The following is a 19912-nucleotide window of genomic DNA, read 5'->3' as shown; positions in this document are numbered from 1 at the left end:
GGATAGTTCTGATCCTACAAATGAAAGACGCAATGTGTGTTCTGCATGGATTTTCAAACATTCTATTCCATTACACATCTGCAAACTGAGTAATGTCACACGGTTACCATTGTGAGCTGGATCCTGACCTGGGATTCTATTTATTTGGCTCCCCATAGGCCCCATCCTAACAGTGAGCCACGATTATGTTTTGTACATCCAGAAACTAATGTTAACTCTGACCCTACATCCAACAATATTAAAATTCTTGGTATATTCCCCCTTCCCCAGTCCACTCCTCAAATTACTCCTAGAGTCCAATCCCCCTTGTTTATTTACATTTACCCAAATGTGGTAGGCAGCCTCCCAAATGGCCACAATGATTCTAGCCTCCTGGTATTCAGTCATTCCCTTGTGAAGTCCCCTGCCTCACTGAGTAAGGCAGACCTGTGACAATCTGTGACAATTACAATGTGTGACTTCCAACGTTAGGTCATAAAAGGCATTGTGACTTCCGCTTTGCTTCCCCTGGATCACTTGCTTTCACGTCATGGAAACACCCAAGTAGCCTTATGGAAACATCCATGAGGCAAGGAATTGAGGCCTCTTGTCAAAAACTTACTGGCCGGACACCGGGGTGGCCCAAGTCATGATCCCAGGGTCTTGGGGTCAAGCCCCACATCAGGCTCTCTGTTCAGCAGGGAGCCTGCTGCTCCCCCTGCTTGTGCATGTGAGTAAGCTGCCTTGGAAGTGGACATCCCAGGCTCAGCTCAACCTTCAAATGACTACAGCCCCAACCCACATCTTGTGTGCATTCTCAGAGACACCATGAGCCAGCACTATCTGGCTAAGCTTTAACTAGATTTTTGACCCACAGAAACCACGTGAGATAACAAAAATAGTCAATTATGCTACTAAGTTTTGGGGTAACTTATTGCACAGCTACAGGTAAAAGATATGCTGAATAACTGTACGAAAATTCCTGGAAGAATATTTATCCCCTTGCCATACATACATGGTCCTTTGTTCTGGGGACCTGGCCTCCTCTTCAAAGACTAGACAGTCCCAGGCCTGAACACTGACTAGAACTTGGCAAGGGATCATGCCTTTGTATTGAGCCGTCTTCAGCCTCCCATCATCCAGCCTTGATTTCTTTTGATAATAAGAGTACTACTCCTGGTGGCTGACCTTCCATTTTGTACGAAAAACACTGGGCTCTTCAAACCATTTCTGGAACCCTTTGTGGGTTGGTGCCTTGGCTGCCACTCCAACCTCATGGCTCACAGTAAATGGTGTAAACCTGGCCTCTGATGGTTCAATGCCACCGCCTGACCTCAAGTGCTGCAGGGTCCTGTCATCCGTTTCTATGACAGCCACTCTTACTGTTTGTCAGCACTGGCCTATGCACGTACCCCACCACTGAACTGTTTAACGACGCTGCTGTCCCTCTCATCAGCATATTCCTAGAGCCTTGGTAAATGATGTGTTTGTCGGTGCTTCCTGTGGAATATATCCATTTGCTTGGGTTTTCTTACCTTAGAAAGTCATCATATGTATCCCAGCTTCACAATCCCTGAGCGGTTTAGCCTTCAGCTGCCATCTGTCAGGGGTCCAGCAATTTCAACCTCACTGAGCACGGCCGTAGCTTCCTTTCATGCTTCTAGAAGCCATCCTTGTAGCAAGTTCACACAAACTCCTGCGGTCCCTGACAGAATGTCAAACCTTGTATCTCAGAAGAATACTTCCAAAGCAGTAAATTCACCCTACCCAATCTGAATCCCCCTCTCCTTTATCAAGCACCTATACTCCAGTCCCAAACACAGTCCCCAAGCTGGTACTTGCTGGTTAGGTCGTTCAGCCTCCTTAGGGTGTAGTACCTTCATCTGCCTTCTCAGCCTGAGCGCATCTCCTGCTCTGTTATGCTGGAACATAGCCCCAGTTACACACAAGGGGAGAAACTGGAGAAGAGGGCAAGAAGAGCAAATCCTGTCTCAGTGAAGGATAGCTCTGCAAGTATTCAAATAAAAGACTTTGATGGGGTTTTTGTTTCTTAGGGGGATGGTTTTTTTTTTTTTTTTTTTTTTTTGGTTTTGTGTTTTGGTTGTTTTCTTTTTAGGTAGGCCTCATGCCCAGTATGGGGACAGAACTCACCCCCCAAAGTCAAGAACTAAGCCAAGATCGAGTGCAATGCTTAACCAACAGAGCAACCCAAGTGCCCTAAAGATTTTAGCTTTGCTCGTTTTGTTTTTAAGATTTTATTTATTCTTGAGAGAGACAGAGAAAGAGGCAGAGACCTAGGCAGAGGGAGAAGCAGGCTCCGTGCCAGGAGCGCTATGCAGGACTTGATCCCAGGACCCCAGGATCAAGCCTTGAACAGAAGGCAGATAGATGCCCAACTACTGAGCCACCCAGGCGTCCCAAGATTTTAGTTTTTAAGAGAGTGGGAGGGCAGCCCGGGTGGCTCAGTGGTTTAGCGCGCCATCAGCCCAGGGCCTGATCCTGGAGACCCGGGATCGAGTCCCACGTCAGGCTCCCTGCAAGGGGCCCGCCTCTGCCTCTGACTGTGCCCCTCTCTCTGTCATAAATAAATAAAATTTAAAAGAAACTAGAGTGGCTTGGCCCACTCAGTCCCATGGGCTCAGAGGGTTCAGGACGATTTCAGATCACAGGGGCCTCAATGCAGGTAACTCCATCGACACGCCCAGGGGCCAGTCTTTCCCGAACGGGAGGACTTTAGCACAGCAAACCCGCCGTGGCTGGGAGTTGAGGCTTCTCGGGAACTCCGCTTCCCTGGTCAGTAGGTCCCAGGCGGACCCTTAGCTGCTCGGCCCGCATCCCCCACGCCCACCAGCCGAGAGGAAGGCGTCCTGGCCGCTCCCCAGCAGCTCCCGAGGCGGGCTCTCGATCGCCAGTCGGCTCCCTGCCTCCGTGCGCCCGGCCCAGCACAGCCGTCCAACGCCGGGGTCCCCCTCGCTAACCACTTACTCGTCAGGACGCTCCCCAGAGCGCGTGATGTGCGCGGGCTCGTGCCCTCCGTCCGCGGGCCGCCCTCCCGAGTCAGCGATTCAGCGCCGCTGACGCCCTGACCCTGACCGTGGGGCCTGCGCATCCGCAGCCCGAGGCGAGGCCCCGCGGGGGGCGGGGGCGGGGGCGGGGGCGGCTGCGACCGGGCCTAGCACGTGCCCTCGGGCCTCGGGTCAAGGCGACCAGGCCGCGCAGGTGGCGCAGGCGGCTCGAGCCCGAGAGAACGGCTCCGCCGGCCCGGCCCGTGGTGCCGCCGCCCGCACCCCCGGGGCCGACCGTCCGCCGTCCCGTCACACCCGGGGGCGCGGGGAGCCTGGGCCAGGCTGCGGCACACCCCGCCGTCCCGCGGCCTCGCAGGTGGGCTCGGGGCTCCTGCTCCACGTGGCGAGGCCCGGTGACCCCGGAGCCCCCCGCCGCTGACAATGGCGACGTGGGGACCCGAGTCGTCCCAAGAGCCCGGAACGGAAGGCTCAGAGCCTGACCGCGGCGCCGCGAAGCTTCCTCTGGCTCCCACGGCGGCGCCGGGAGGGGCGGCTTCTCCCTGAGTCACGTGGGGTGTGGGAGGGAAGAGCCTGCGCCCCTCCCCGGGTCACGCGGTCGGCAGCGGGCACAGACCCGCCCCTTCCGTGGGTCACCTGCGGGGAGGGCCTGCGCTTGTGGGTTGTTTGGTGGCCAATTAGCCATCATAGAGCGTAACGCCCAGTGCTCATCCCGTCAAGTGCCCCCTCAGGGCCCGTCGCCCAGTCACCCCCACCCCCGCCCTCCTCCCCTTCCACCTCCCCTAGCTCGTTTCCCGGAGTTAGGAGTCTTCATGTTCTGTCTCCCTTTCTGACGTTTCCCACACGTTTCTTCTCCCTTCCCTCATATTCCCTTTCACTATTATTTATATTCCCCAAATGAATGAGAACATACACTGTCTGTCCTCCTCCGATTGTCTTACTTCACTCAGCATAATACCCTCCAGGTCCATCCACCTTGAAGCAAACGGTGGGTATTTGTCGTTTCTAATGGATGAGGAATATTCCATTGTATACGTAGACCACAGCTTCTTGACCGGAGGCTCCTTCCACAGTTTGGCTATCGTGGCCATTGCTGCTATAAACATCGGGGTGCAGGTGTCCCGGCGTTTCCCTGCCTCTGTATCATTGGGGTAAATCCCCAGCAGTGCAATTGCTGGGTCGTAGGGCAGGTCTATTTTTAACTGTTTGAGGAACCTCCACACAGTTTTCCAGAGTGGCTGCACCAGTTCACATTCCCACCAACAGTGTATGAGGGTTCCCTTTTCTCCACATCCCCTCCAACATTTGTTGTTTCCTGCCTTGTTAATTTTCCCCATTCTCACTGGTGTGAGGTGGTATCTCATTGTGGTTTTGATTTGTATTTCCCTGATGGCAAGTGATGCGGAGCATTTTCTCATGTGCGTGTTGGCCATGTCTATGTCTTCCTCGGTGAGATTTCTCTTCATGTCTTTTGCCCATTTCATGATCACATTGTTTCTTTGTTGTTGAATTTATTTTTTTTAAAGATTTTATTTATTTATTCATAGAGACACAGAGAGAGGAAGAGAGAGGCAGAGACACAGGCAGAGGGAGAGGGAGAGAAGCAGACTCCATGCAGGGAGCCTGACATGGGTCTCGATCCTGGGTCTCTAGGATCACACCCTGGGCTGCAAGTGGTGCTAAACCGCTAAGCCTCCAGGGTTGCCCGCTGTTGAGTTTAATAAGTTCCTTATAAACCAAAAAAAAAAAAAAGTTCCTTATAGATATAGGATACTAGCCCTTTTTTTTTTTATTGGTGTTCAATTTACTAACATACAGAATAACCCCCAGTGCCCGTCACCCATTCACTCCCACCCCCCGCCCTCCTCCCCTTCCAACACCCCTAGTTCGTTTCCCAGAGTTAGCAGTCTTTACGTTCTGTCTCCCTTTCTGATATTTCCCACACATTTCTTCCCCCTTCCCTTATATTCCCTTTCACTATTATTTATATTCCCCAAATGAATGAGAACATATAATGTTTGTCCTTCTCCGACTGACTTACTTCATTCACTCAGCATAATACCCTCCAGTTCCATCCACGTTGAAGCAAATGGTGGGTATTTGTCATTTCTAATAGCTGAGTAATATTCCATTGTATACATAAACCACATCTTCTTTATCCATTCATCTTTCGATGGACACCGAGGCTCCTTCCACAGTTTGGCTATCGTGGCCATTGCTGCTATAAACATCGGGGTGCAGGTGTCCCGGCGTTTCACTGCATCTGTATCTTTGGGGTAAATCCCCAGCAGTGCAATTGCTGGGTCGTAGGGCAGGTCTATTTTTAACTGTTTGAGGAACCTCCACACAGTTTTCCAGAGTGGCTGCACCAGTTCACATTCCCACCAACAGTGTATGAGGGTTCCCTTTTCTCCGCATCCTCTCCAACATTTGTTGTTTCCTGCCTTGTTAATTTTCCCCATTCTCACTGGTGTGAGGTGGTATCTCATTGTGGTTTTGATTTGTATTTCCCTGATGGCAAGTGATGCAGAGCATTTTCTCATATGCCTGTTGGCCATGTCTATGTCTTCCTCTGTGAGATTTCTCTTCATGTCTTTTGCCCATTTCATGATTGGATTGTTTGTTTCTTTGGTGTTGAGTTTAATAAGTTCTTTATAGATCTTGGAAACTAGCCCTTTATCTGATATGTCATTTGCAAATATCTTCTCCCACTCCGCAGGTTGTCTTTTAGTTCTGTTGTTTCTTTTGCCTGCAGAAGCTTCTTATCTTGATGAAGTCCCGATAGTTCATTTTTGCTTTTGTTTCTTTTGCCTTCGTGGACGTATCTTGCAAGAAGTTACTATGGCCGAGTTCAAAAAGGGTGTTGCCTGTGTTCTCCTCTAGGATTTTGGTGGAATCTTATCTCACATTTAGATCTTTCATCCATTTTGAGTTTATCTTTGTGTATGGTGCAAGGGAGTGGTCTAGTTTCATTCTTCTGCATGTGGATGTCCAATTTTCCCAGCACCATTTATTGAAGAGACTGTCTTTTTTCCAGTGGATAGTCTTTCCTCCTTTGTCGAATATTAGTTGACCATTAAGTGCAGGGTCCACTTCTGGGTTCTCTATTCTGGTCCATTGATCTTTGTATCTGTTTTTGTGCCAGGACCACACTGTCTTGATGACCACAGGTTTGTAGTACAACCTGAAATCTGGCATTGTGTTGCCCCCAGCTCTTGTTTTCTTTTTTAATATTCCCCTGGCTATTCAGAGTCTTTTCTGATTCCACACAAATCTTAAAATAATTTGTTCCAACTCTGTGAAGAAAGTCCATGGTATTTTGAATGGGATTGCATTAAACGTGTGCTTCTTAGGTAGCCGGACCCGGAGCGTGGGAAGTGGACCAGGGCCTGCTCCCTGAAGTCCTCTCGGGCGGCCGGATGGGGCCTGATGGCATCACACTGGTCACCTGGGCAGGACTGTGGGCAGGGCCTGGGATCACTTGTCTGCTGACCCCCGTGTTGCGGGTGGCCAGCGTGCTGGGCAGGAGGGAGGAGCACCAGCATGGGCCTGGAAACCTTGAGGACTGAGATCGGGCCGTGGACTGGGCGCCCAGACTCTGGGACCGGCTCGTAGCCAGCCTGGTGTGATGAGGAGACGGAGGAGGGGGTGACCCTGGAGGACCCCAGAGGCAGCTAGACCCTGGGAGGGTCCCTCTGGGAATTGGGCAGAAAGAGCTTCTGAACCCGAGGGAGGGATCCTTGCACACAGAAGTCCCAGCACTTGGTGTAAGGATTAGGGGCTGCAAGGCAGCCCTGCCCCAGTGATCAGCTTGACGACCCCCCCCCACCCTTTACCTTGGGTTTTGGTGCACCAAAAGGGTCCCCAGAGGTCTGCAGAGGCATGCTCTGAACCGTGTTTTGTGGAGAGAGCAGGTTCTCAACCTTCTCTCCTAATGGCATCAGGTAGCTGATGAAGTAACTACTTCTTAATGGAAGTCTCTCCTGTGCCAGGCACCCTGACAAGGGCTTTATGTACTACCTTTTGTCCTCCTAAGAATCTTGCTGGAGGGTTCTGCACACACCCTTCATTTTCTGTCTGACCCATATAGTTTTCTCCTTCTGGAACATTCTTTTTAATTTAATAGTCTTCATAAGGATATCCTTGTATATTTTTCATTCCAAGACCCTGATCCCATTCCCAAGATCCCGTTCATGTATCTTCCTAGAATAAAAACATTTTGTACGTAGTGCCTCTGCTAGATTCACTGATGAATGTGCACAGAGTAAGACTGTGTGATAGTTGATTTCATGTGTCAGTTTGACTCCTCCAAAGGATGCTCAGATTCAATGTAACTTCTAGGTGTGTCTGTGAAGGTGTCTCTAAGTTAAATTAGCATTTGAACCAGTGCACTCATTAAAGGCCGTGGCCCTCGCCAAGGTGGGTGGGCATCTTCCTGTCCAGGAGGGCCTGAATAGAACAGACACGGGGAGGAAGGGGACTTTGTCCCTTTCTGCTTCCTGCCTGTCTCCTGAGCAAGGACATTTGCCTTCTCCTGTCCTTGGACTGGGTTTTACACTATGGGCTCTCCTGGTTCTTTGAACTCCCCTGAGCCTTTGGACTCAGACTGAATTACCCCACTGTGTTATACACACACACAAACACACACACACACGGTCTACGGCTCGAAGACACACATCCTGGGACTTCTCAATCTCCATACCTGATTGAGGTGATTTCTCATAATAGATCTCTTCCTTTGTATATGTCCCATTGGTTCTGTTTCTCTGAAGAACCTTGATTAATAGGGACGTAAGTCTCTATCTGAGCATCCGGACAGCCTCCAGCTGCACAACCTGCATAGTTTTGTGGGCAGCATGGACGCAGAGAGCAGGCCTCAGGCCTTCTAGAAGTGCTTGGTGATGGGGTCAAACTCAGGTGAGGCAGGGATGGGACACACAGAACTTCTGCAGGTGCAGGGACTGGCCAAGGAGAGGGCGCAGGACCCCGGGGATTATTGCTTTCCCTGGGGAGACTATTGTGAAGAGGAGAGAGATTAGGAAGGCTGAGGCCAAGCCCCGGGGGGGACCTGATGGGGGCAAAGGCTTCTCTACCTCTTCCCCCACCTGTCCTGGGCCCCACATGGGGGGGTCCCCAAGTCCCTATTGGTGTTTCTTTCTCAGAAGCTGTGAGTCACTGCTGCTCCAGTCTAGGAGGGAAGAGGACTGGGTTTGGTGGGAGGGAGTGGCAGGAGCATGGAAGGGGACAGAGTATCCTCCTTACCCCAGGGCCCCAGCATTTTCTCTGCACAAAGCAGGGGTTTTCACCACCCTGAGGATATATTGTCTCTACTGGTTCACCAGACATGTAAATCTGGACAAGAACCATGTTACGGTGCAGTTCGGCTCCCTTAGGAGGACGTTGAGGTTCCCCTACCTCAGGGACCCCACCTTGCAGGCCGGCCTCCTGGGCACTGGCCCGTGAGCTCGCAGCAGGTGCATCCTCCCCAGACACTTCCCTGGGGCCAAGGCAAGAGCCACAGAGGCTGCCATGGGACCGTTCCCCAACCGCCAACTCAAGAAAGTTCAGGATGGTGGCAGCCAGGAAGCAGGCATGCAACGGCCCCGCCCCTGGGAGGGCACAGGAAGGTGCTGGCCCAGCCCCGAGAAGGCCCCAGAACCAGCGCAAAGCTAACAGCCCAGCACGTCCACACCATGTCCTGGATCCCTGTCCTGCTGGCACTTCTGGCACACTGCATAGGTGAGAACACCCCGGAGTTCACTACCCCGGCCCCATCCCCGGCCTTCCTCTGCATGCCCCCCACCATGCCCATATGTTTCTGTGTCCCCAGGTGGTGGCTCCTAGCCGGTGCTGAACCAGCCACCATCCATGTCCTCATCCCTCGGAACCACAATCCACCTGCCTTGCACCTTGAGCAGGGACCACGATGTCAGCATTTACAACATCTTCTGGTACCAGCAGAAGCCCGGCCAGCCTCCCAGATTCTTGCTGAGATATTTCTCCCACTTGGACAACCACCAGGTTCTTTGAAAGAATTAACAAGATAGATAAACCATTAGCCAGCCTTATTAAAAAGAAGAGAGAGAAGACTCAAATTAATAAAATCATGAATGAGAAAGGAGAGATCACTACCAACACCAAGGAAATACAAACGATTTTAAAAACATATTATGAACAGCTATATGCCAATAAATTAGGCAATCTAGAAGAAATGGACGCATTCCTGGAAAGCCACAAACTACCAAAACTGGAACAGGAAGAAATAGAAAACCTGAACAGGCCAATAACCAGGGAGGAAATTGAAGCAGTCATCAGAAACCTCCCAAGACACAAGAGTCCAGGGCCAGATGGCTTCCCAGGGGAATTTTATCAAACGTTTAAAGAAGAAACCATACCTATTCTCCTAAAGCTGTTTGGAAAGATAGAAAGAGATGGAGTACTTCCAAATTCGTTCTATGAGGCCAGCATCACCTTAATTCCAAAACCAGACAAAGACCCCACCAAAAAGGAGAATTACAGACCAATATCCCTGATGAACATGGATGCAAAAATTCTCAACAAGATACTGGCCAATAGGATCCAACAGTACATTAAGAAAATTATTCACCATGACCAAGTAGGATTTTTCCCTGGGACACAAGGCTGGTTCAACACCCGTAAAACAATCAATGTGATTCATCATATCAGCAAGAGAAAAACCAAGAACCATATGATCCTCTCATTGGATGCAGAGAAAGCATTTGACAAAATACAGCATCCATTCCTGATCAAAACTCTTCAGAGTGTAGGGATAGAGGGAACATTCCTTGACATCTTAAAAGCCATCTAAGAAAAGCCCACAGCAAATATCATTCTCAATGGGGAAGCACTGGGAGCCTTTCCCCTCAGATCAGGAACAAGACAGGGATGTCCACTCTCACCACTGCTGTTCAACATAGTACTGGAAGTCCTAGCCTCAGCAATCAGACAACAAAAAGACATTAAAGGCATTCAAATTGGCAAAGAAGAAGTCAAACTCTCCCTCTTCGCCGATGACATGATACTCTACATAGAAAACCCAAAAGTCTCCACCCCAAGATTGCTAGAACTCATACAGCAATTCGGTAGCGTGGCAGGATACAAAATCAATGCCCAGAAATCAGTGGCATTTCTATACACTAACAATGAGACTGAAGAAAGAGAAATTAAGGAGTCAATCCCATTTACAATTGCACCCAAAAGCATAAGATACCTAGGAATAAACCTAACCAAAGATGTAAAGGATCTATACCCTCAAAACTATAGAACACTTCTGAAAGAAATTGAGGAAGACACAAAGAGATGGAAAAACATTCCATGCTCATGGATTGGCAGAATTAATATTGTGAAAATGTCAATGTTACCCAGGGCAATATACACGTTTAATGCAATCCCTATCAAAATACCATGGACTTTCTTCAGAGAGTTAGAACAAATTATTTTAAGATTTGTGTGGAATCAGAAAAGACCCCGAATAGCCAGGGGAATTTTCAAAAAGAAAACCATATCTGGGGGCATCACAATGCCGGATTTCAGGTTGTACTACAAAGCTGTGGTCATCAAGACAGTGTGGTACTGGCACAAAAACAGACACATAGATCAGTGGAACAGAATAGAGAATCCAGAAGTGGACCCTGAACTTTATGGGCAACTAATATTCGATACAGGAGGAACGACTATCCATTGGAAGAAAGACAGTCTCTTCAATAAATGGTGCTGGGAAAATTGGACATCCACATGCAGAAGAATGAAACTAGACCACTCTCTTTCACCATACACAAAGATAAACTCAAAATGGATGAAAGATCTAAATGTGAGACAAGATTCCATCAAAATCCTAGAGAAGAACACAGGCAACACCCTTTTTGAACTCGGCCATAGTAACTTCTTGCAAGATACATCCACGAAGGCAAAAGAAACAAAAGCAAAAATGAACTATTGGGACTTCATCAAGATAAGAAGCTTTTGCACAGCAAAGGATACAGTCAGCAAAACTAAAAGACAACCTACAGAATGGGAGAAAATATTTGCAAATGACATATCAGATAAAGGGCTAGTTTCCAAGATCTATAAAGAACTTATTAAACTCAACAGCACAGAAACAAACAATCCAATCATGAAATGGGCAAAAGACATGAAGAGAAATCTCACAGAGGAAGACATAGACATGGCCAACATGCATATGAGAAAATGCTCTGCATCACTTGCCATCAGGGAAATACAAATCAAAACCACAATGAGATACCACCTCACACCAGTGAGAATGGGGCAAATTAACAAGGCAGGAAACAACAAATGTTGGAGAGGATGCGGAGAAAAGGGAACCCTCATACACTGTTGGTGGGAATGTGAACTGGTGCAGCCACTCTGGAAAGCTGTGTGGAGGTTCCTCAAACAGTTAAAAATAGACCTGCCCTACGACCCAGCAATTGCACTGTTGGGGATTTATCCCAAAGATACAAATGCAATGAAACGCCGGGACACCTGCACCCCGATGTTTATAGCAGCAATGGCCACGATAGCCAAACTGTGGAAGGAGCCTCGGTGTCCAACGAAAGATGAATGGATAAAGAAGATGTGGTTTATGTATACAATGGAATATTACTCAGCTATTAGAAATGACAAATACCCACCATTTGCTTCAACGTGGATGGAACTGGAGGGTATTATGCTGAGTGAAGTAAGTCAGTCGGAGAAGGACAAACATTATATGTTCTCATTCATTTGGGGAATATAAATAATAGTGAAAGGGAATATAAGGGAAGGGAGAAGAAATGTGTGGGAAATATCAGAAAGGGAGACAGAACGTAAAGACTGCTAACTCTGGGAAACGAGCTAGGGGTGGTAGAAGGGGAGGAGGGCGGGGGGTGGGAGTGAATGGGTGACGGGCACTGGGGGTTATTCTGTATGTTAGTAAATTGAACACCAATAAAAAATAAATTAAAAAAAAAAGAAAATCCCCTACAGATCCAGGCTTTAAAGTTAATTTGTATAGAGTTTTGCAAAGAATTCCCATAATTATTTTGTGTTCGTCTGTCATTAATGCCCCTTCCTTGTTCACGTGTCTCTTCATTCATTCCTCTTTCAGCTTTCCTGTAACTTATTCTCTTCTCCATTTTGTCACGTTGACATTAGTTCACCGGGTCGGTCGCTGACCTTGCTGGGTGACTCAGAGCCTGGGATCTGCTCCTTTCCTCACCCCTGGTCAGAGGACTGATGATAAAGAGTTTTCCCCATCCCCAACCAGCCAATCTTTTCTCTCTTGCCTATAAGAGCTCCCCATGGATATCATAACACCAAATGGGTGACTTTCTAAACAAAAGGGAGTCTGTTGTGGTACTTACATTGCTCATATTAAAAGCATTGGCTCCAGCGAGATTAATTTCTGGAGTATCTGGCATGAGGTGGACTGAAGTTTTATCCTTGTCCCAAAATTCTCTGTGCTTTGGCTGTGGAAGAAAACACAATAACAACATTACTTTGCAATTTGTAATTCTTCTAGTTCAGTGCACTACTTTCAACTTTTCTGATCTTAAATTTTTTCATATTAAGGAAAAACATCTAAAAGTTTTCCACGTTACTCAAATTTAATATGAAATTAATATTAATATATTTTTGTTTAAAACTTATAAACAACAATAAAACAATCCTACTAACATTACATATTAAAACCTAAAATCATCAATGGTATCATTTTACAAATAGATTACTGGGTTAATTATCAGTCACTTACAAGCATGACTTAATTTTAACATAGATGGGGAAAAGTGACTTTCAATACTAATATTCTCAGCATTCAACTTAGCAAGGACATCTTTTGGTGTGTCAACAATACGTGTCTACCTGAGGCTCTCTATAGGTGTCCGATAGACACTGTCTAGTAGGATCTTCTGAGCATTTTTGACTCTCAACTCTTCAGGAGACCCTGCAAGTCAGCCTTATAGATGGCCTGGGAAAGAAAACAAAGTTAGATAGAAGCGTTTTTTTTCTTTAATTATGATAAGAAAGCAGTTTCATGGTATATTTTACCTCCCACAAACTAATTAAAATTGAGCATTGGCCCGACAAACACAATTCATCATGTGTAGAGCAGGATGCATTAGAGCCCAGCAACGTTCTAGTCTGCTTTTTCTGTGGCGGGGCACCTATGCACTCATAAAGAAGAATGATGCAGAAGGAGCTCTCTCTCTATGGGATGCATGGAAGGTTTTCAATAATATTTAAGTAACCTCATACTAGCTCGGGTGGACTTTTTTTTTTTATTTTTTTATTTTTTTCGGGTGGACTTTTAAAGCAATAATAACAGGCTTTCCAGTAAGTTTTCTATACAGCAGGCAGAACGATCTTTATAAAATTCACAATTCAAATCTGACACCACAACATTCCTCTCATCACATGGCTTCCCATTGGCCTTAGGAAAAAGATCAAATTCTTTACATGGACTAGAAGGTGAGGATAATCTAGCACCATCTTATATGCTTCCCTTTGACCTACGGATTCTGTCCACACTGGTTTTTTGGTTTGTGATTCGTACACAGCCCTCTCCTTTTGCATATATTGGTCATTCTGTAGGAATCCCTGTGTCTTCCTCACAGAACCAGCTCCTGTCCTCCCTTGCAATCCCTATTAATGTAGTATTTCCTTAGATAATCTTTCCCCACCTCACTTTTTCATAGCACCATTGATCATTATTTCTCATCCATCAGATTTTTTATTGATATTCTCTAGTTAATATCTGTTTATTTGCTAGCAATGTAAATTCCCTAAAGTCTGAAACTTTGTCTTGGTTCTTCCTCTTCCTTCACCATTGGATCTTCAGTGCTTAGCACAATACCTGGCACATGGTGTATTTTAAAGGGATAATTAAGAATCCAATCCTATTGTGGTAAACAGTAACAAGGTTGTTCAAAAAATTGAGTATAGAAATACTGTATGCTCCAGTAATTCCACTACTGGGTATTTACCCAAAGAAAATGAAAACTCTAATTCAAAATCATACATGCAACCTAAATGTTTACTGTAGCATTATTGACAATAGCCAAGGTATGGAAGCAATCAAGAGATGGATGGATAACGAAGATATGGTTTATGTATACACACACACGCACGCATGCATGAAATATTACTCAGGATACAAAAAAGGATGAGATCTTGCCATTTGTGACAACACAGATGGACCTAGAGGATATTCTGTTAAGTGAAATAAGTCAAACTGAGAAAGACAAATACCACATGATTTCACTTATATTTGGAATCTAAACAACAAAAACAAATGAATAAAAACAAGCAAACAAAAAAAAGAAGAAACAGATCAATAGATATAGAAAAACACTGACGATTATAAAGAGGGAAGGGGTAGCGGGTTGGGCAAAGTGGGTGAAAGGGAGTGGGGCATACAGGCTTCCAGTTATGGAATGAATAAGTCATTGCGAAGAAAGGTACAGCATGGGGAATATAGTCAACGGAGTTGAAATAGGATTGTATGGTCACAGATAGTAGCTACTCTTCTGGTTGAATCACTATGCTTTACTCGTGAAACTAATGTGCCATTAGGTGTAAACTGTAATTTTAAAACAAAGAATTCAATCCCTGGTTCCACAATTTCGATCACAGTTGGCTTTTCATTTTCCCTAGATATCTCTTCCTTTTGAATTAGGATTTACATTTTCTTGGTCATTTGTTTCTTTTTTTCACTTTCCTGTAATATTTTTTAAATAATAAATTTATTTTTTATTGGTGTTCAATTTGCCAACATACAGAATAACACCCAGTGCTCATCCCGTCAAGTGCCCACCTCAGTGCCCGTCACCCATTTACCCCCAGCCCCTGCCCTCATCCCCTTCCACCACCCCTAGTTCATTTCCTAAAGTTAGTAGTCTTCGTGTTCTGTCTCCCATTCTGATATTTCCTACCCATTTCTTCTCCCTTCCCTTCTATTCCCTTTCACTATAATTTATATTCCCCAAATGAATGAGACCACATAATGTTTGTCCTTCTCTGATTGACTTATTTCACTCAGCATAATACCCTCCAGTGCCATCCAATTGAAGCAAATGGTGGGTACTTGTCGTTTCTAATGCCTAAGTAATATTCCATTGTATACATAAACCACATCTTCTTTATCCATTCATCTTTCGATGGACACTGAGGCTCCTTCCACAGTTTGACTATTGTGGACATCGATGCTAGAAACATCAGGGTGTGGGTGTCCTGGCATTTCATTGCACCTGTATCTTTGGGGTCAATCCCCAGCAGTGCAACTGCTGGGTCGTAGGGCAGATCTATTTTTCACTCTTTGAGGAGCCTCCACACTTTCCAGAGTGGCTGCACCAGTTCACATTCCCACCAACAGTGAAGGAGGGTTCCCCTTTTTCCATATCATCTCCCACATTCATTGTTTCCTGCCTTGTTAATTTTCCCCTTACTCACGAGTGGGAGGTGGTATCTCATTATGGTTTCTATTTGTATTTCCCTGATGGCAAGTTATGTGGAGCATTTTCTCATGTACTGGTTGGCCATGTCTGTGTCTTCCTCTGTGAGATTTCTGTTCCTGTGTTTTGCCCATTTCATGATTGGATTGTTTGTTTCTTTGCTGTTGAGTTTAAGAAGTTCTTTATAGATCTTGGAAACTAGCCCTTTATCTGATACGTCATTTGCAAATATCTTCTCCCATTCTGTAGATCGTCTTTGAGTTTTGTGGACTGTATCCTTTGCTGTGCAAAAGCTTCTTATCTTGATGAAGTCCCAATAGTTCATTTTTGCTTTTGTTTCTTTTGCCTTCGTGGATGTATCTTGCTAGAAGTTACTGTAGCCGAGTTAAAAAAGGGTGTTGCTTCTGTTCTCCTCTAGGATTGTGATGGAATCTTGTCTCACATTTAGATCTTTCATCCGTTTTGAGTTTATCTTTGTGTATGGTGCAAGAGAGTGGTCTAGTTTCATTCTTCTGCATGTGGATGTCCAATTTTCCCAGCACCATTTATTGAAGAGACTGTCTTTCTTCCAATGGATAGTCTTTCCTCCTTTGTCGAATATTAGTTGACCATAAAGACATTAAAGGCATTCAAATTGGCAAAGAAGAAGTCATACTCTCCCTCTTTGCTGATGACATGATTTCATGCCGATGACATGATAAAAAATGATATTTTAGTAACTAGTTAATAGCATACAAATAACAAGCTAGAAAGATATATGAGGAGTGAATTGTGGAGTAAAATTTCTATCTTAGTGAAGAACATTTTATATTTTAGCGTGTAAAGTATGATGGATATCCAAAATTCAAAAGAAGGGATTCTCAAAAAGGATTACATACAGATTTTGAAGTTTCCCTTTCTCATTCTTTAGAAACTTGATTCATATGCATTCCTTTGTATACTAATGTTATTCAGGTTAATGCAGAGTTTACATTTCTCTAAAAACTGGCCTAAATCTACCACTTGGCAACTCATGTCAAGGATGGGTATGGGTACACTTTTCTATAACAAATGTATTCATTAGGAGAAAGCATTCCTTGAAGCTCTGGGAACCAAGTTTAAATAATTAAAAGAACCCGTGATTTCCAGTAGAATGGGCAAAAAATATGAATAAATCTAAAAATATTTCAGGTAAACTAATGAAACACCACAGTGTGGAGACTACTACATTAAGGGAAACTAGTGAGTTTGGAGCATGCTGCTAACCTTTGAAATTAATTTTAAGGAAGTATCCCTGTCATTCTTCAATTGAGAGGCCATGGCAATTTTCATGTTTAGGAAACACACAGCACACGTTCAAGAATCTACGAAAAATTCTGGTAGCACCACCAAGAGTAAAAAATAAAACTTTCTAAATAAGCCTAGCTGTAAGGTAGACATTCAGTAAACTTGGTAAAATGCTAAAGGGAAGTGCTTATTAGGGAGAGTTGCGTTTTCCCAAGGCCTAGGAGGAATGACCAGGCAAAGCTGTGGAAGGCTTTCTCCCCAGAGAACAGCTCACGACTCAGGCACCTCGGCTGGTCCTCTCTGCACAAGCAACAACTTACATCACTCTGCAGGTAGTGGGCTTTCCCGGCTTGGATCACATTGTTCTGGTCAGGAAAGCAAGACCAGTCAGTGGTGCAGATACTGGCGATAATCCACATCACTTGCTAAGGCCTGGCCTTCTTTGGCAGCTTTGATGGACACCATGTCCACTGGGATGGAGATCTTGGCCTTGTGGTTATTGTAGGCCTTTTTGTACAGCCTGCCATTCTGCATTTTTTTTAATTTTTTATTTATTTATGATAGTCACACACAGAGAGAGAGAGAGGCAGAGACACAGGCAGAGGGAGGAGCAGGCTCCATGCACTGGGAGCCTGATGTGGGATTCGATCCCAGGTCTCCAGGATCGCGCCCTGGGCCAAAGACAGGCACCAAACCGCTGCGCCACCCAGGGATCCCCCATTCTGCATTTTTAACACAGTTGCTGCCCAAGCCAGCTTAGGGTCTTCCTTGGTATTGCGACATCCAATATAATGGCCTTTCTGTTTCTCGTAAGCGGTTTTCCATAGATACTGGTATACGTGAACAAAAAAGAAGAGTCATGTTTCTCAATTCACTTTTTCTAAACAGTCTGCTCCAAGTATGTCCACCTCCCTTACATTAGCCTTTTTTGGGCACTGTTTTTCATGAAGTCCATACTCTAAGGTTTAGGATTCCTAACCCATTGGTTTGTCTTCTATGTCTACATGCATGAACACATTATGAGCATTTCTAAGGCAAGAAGTGTTCTTCTGGATTATCCCCAATACAGGCTTATCTAGTGTTTCCCAACCTTGAGTCACTGTCTACTACCTTCACCTTCTGCCACAATCAAGTAGCACCGTACTTCACACTTTAAATTTAATAAACAAAAAAATCTAGTCAATAAACTAAAGTATAAACTTTGAAATAGTTGTATTCTAAAATTTATAATCTCATTTAAATGGAAAAATATATTTCTAGCACATATTAACATATAACTTTTAAAAAAGGCTTGTCCATCCACTGGACAAGAACATCCTGTATGTTTAAAATTCTCACAGGGGAAACTTTATGTATGCTGCACTTCAAGAAACAACAGAACTTTTTGTATTCATTGAATTTTTATAAGTGCTTGTAAATTACATGATTTTGAGATGACAGTGAAAAGAAAATAAAAACCTGCGCTTAAACATAAGAACAACAGAACCAAGCCCGATGCAGAAGGGGCACCAAACTGTTGTACAAGTTATTCTTGGTTTTGCGATTTCAAAGCAAGACACTAATCACGATGATCTCCTTTCTACTTAAGTGTATTAATGGGGAATTAAGCTAAAGATCAGAAAAATATTCACTCCCATATGACATCTATTAGCATTGGTTAAGGCTGGGAAAAAAGGAGCTCTCACATCACTGGCGATCTCCCTGGAAGCCCTGGCGTGCTGAATTGGGATGGCATCTTCCCGCAGGTCATAACCCTTCATCTTGACATCTTCTCAAGCTTGGTTACAATGTTTCTGCAAATGGAGATTGCAATGCCACAGTTAATCTGAAGAGGGAGCCACTGAGTCAGCCTTACTGATGTGTAAGAAAACCTGTTAATAAATCACATGGAAAATTAGTCTCCTGTTAAGACTTATAAAAGAGGCTGGTTTCATACTGAAATTAAGTTCTAGTAGGTTTTTTAAATGAAATTTAGTAAAGTTCATTCTTTTCAAGAAAGAAATTAGGAGACAGTAAATCAAGTAAAAAATGAGAAAAATAGATAGCGTTTGGCTTTAAAAGGAAAACTCAGTGATGGGCCACTGAAAAGAGAACCAAGTAATACTATACTTGCATATATGTATGTTTTTCTGTGGTGTTTTTGGTGAAAGCAGTGCATGTTTCCTTCCAACAAAGATAAGGACACACATCTCTATTTATAAACACAACGTGCATATGCATATGCGTGCCCGTGTACGTGGGTGCTCACACGTGGCACTTCTCATTAGTTTAAATACTAGAAATCAAAGGAATGGTAGGGAAATGCCTTTTGCTAAATTTCCTCTGGAACATATCAACTTAAGTTTCAGTTAGGCAGAAAATATTGTGTAACGCAAGTGAGCGTGTAGCTCCTTACATTACTGATCTGTACGGCATTGATCTTGGACTGCAGCATCCCTGGGGTGTCCGCTGGCACATTCACATTCGCCTTCTCTCTCTCCCAGGCATCACGACACAATGGCTGCTAAAAACGAAAAACGAGAGATGGCTGATAAGTAAATAGGCCAATTACCGCACGAATAAAATTATAGGGACAGTTAACGGTTCTCTTTGGATGTTCTCAGATATGAATGATATAAATCTAGATCACATTTTGTTTTCATTGTGTGAATTTTCTGGGTTTTTTTTTTTTTTTTGGTTGTTGTTGTTGTTGTTAAGTACTCTCCACAGCCAGCATGGAGCCCAACATGGGGCTTGAACTCACGACCTTAAGATCAAGACCCGAGCTGAGATCAAAAATCGAATGCTCAACTGACTGAAACACCCAGGCACCCCTTCATTTCTGTTTTTATTTAAAAGGTGCCAATAATGACTCCAACAAGAAGAATACATTGATGTGTGATAGAATATAACTGGAAAATGAATCCGAAATACAGTAGTAAAATGATCCTTTTTCATCAAGTCACATGTAATCATCTGGCAGGAAAACCTACATTGCAGGTAACTATGATAATCCACATCACTAATCAAATCCTGGCTTTCTTAGCCCAAATAACTATCATGGTATCGAATATTGAGGCCATCCCTGGACTTTTCAATTTCCCTCATGATTGAAAAGCAATAAAAGGTGGCAGTTCTGTGATCATGGTATTACCTGGGAGACTTGCATTACAAGCAAGACCTCAAAATGTATTCAAGAATGGGTATCCGAGTCTG

General features: G+C 44.8%; 1 long non-coding RNA gene across 1 annotated transcript; it reads right to left on the bottom strand.

Moving 5' to 3' along the window:
* Positions 1–12364: 12364 nt before the first annotated feature.
* Positions 12365–18510, bottom strand: LOC140619094 (uncharacterized). Its single transcript, XR_012019010.1, has 3 exons — positions 18403–18510; positions 12864–12969; positions 12365–12469 (listed from the first exon to the last, which is right to left on the bottom strand). It is a non-coding gene; the product is annotated as an uncharacterized lncRNA (long non-coding RNA).
* Positions 18511–19912: the final 1402 nt, after the last annotated feature.

This window comes from Canis lupus, chromosome 27 (assembly GCF_048164855.1).
Source record: "Canis lupus baileyi chromosome 27, mCanLup2.hap1, whole genome shotgun sequence".
Lineage (NCBI taxonomy): Eukaryota > Metazoa > Chordata > Mammalia > Carnivora > Canidae > Canis > Canis lupus.
The sequence above is the reverse complement of the archived record's forward strand: the minus strand, read 5'-3'. Positions and strand labels throughout refer to the sequence as shown.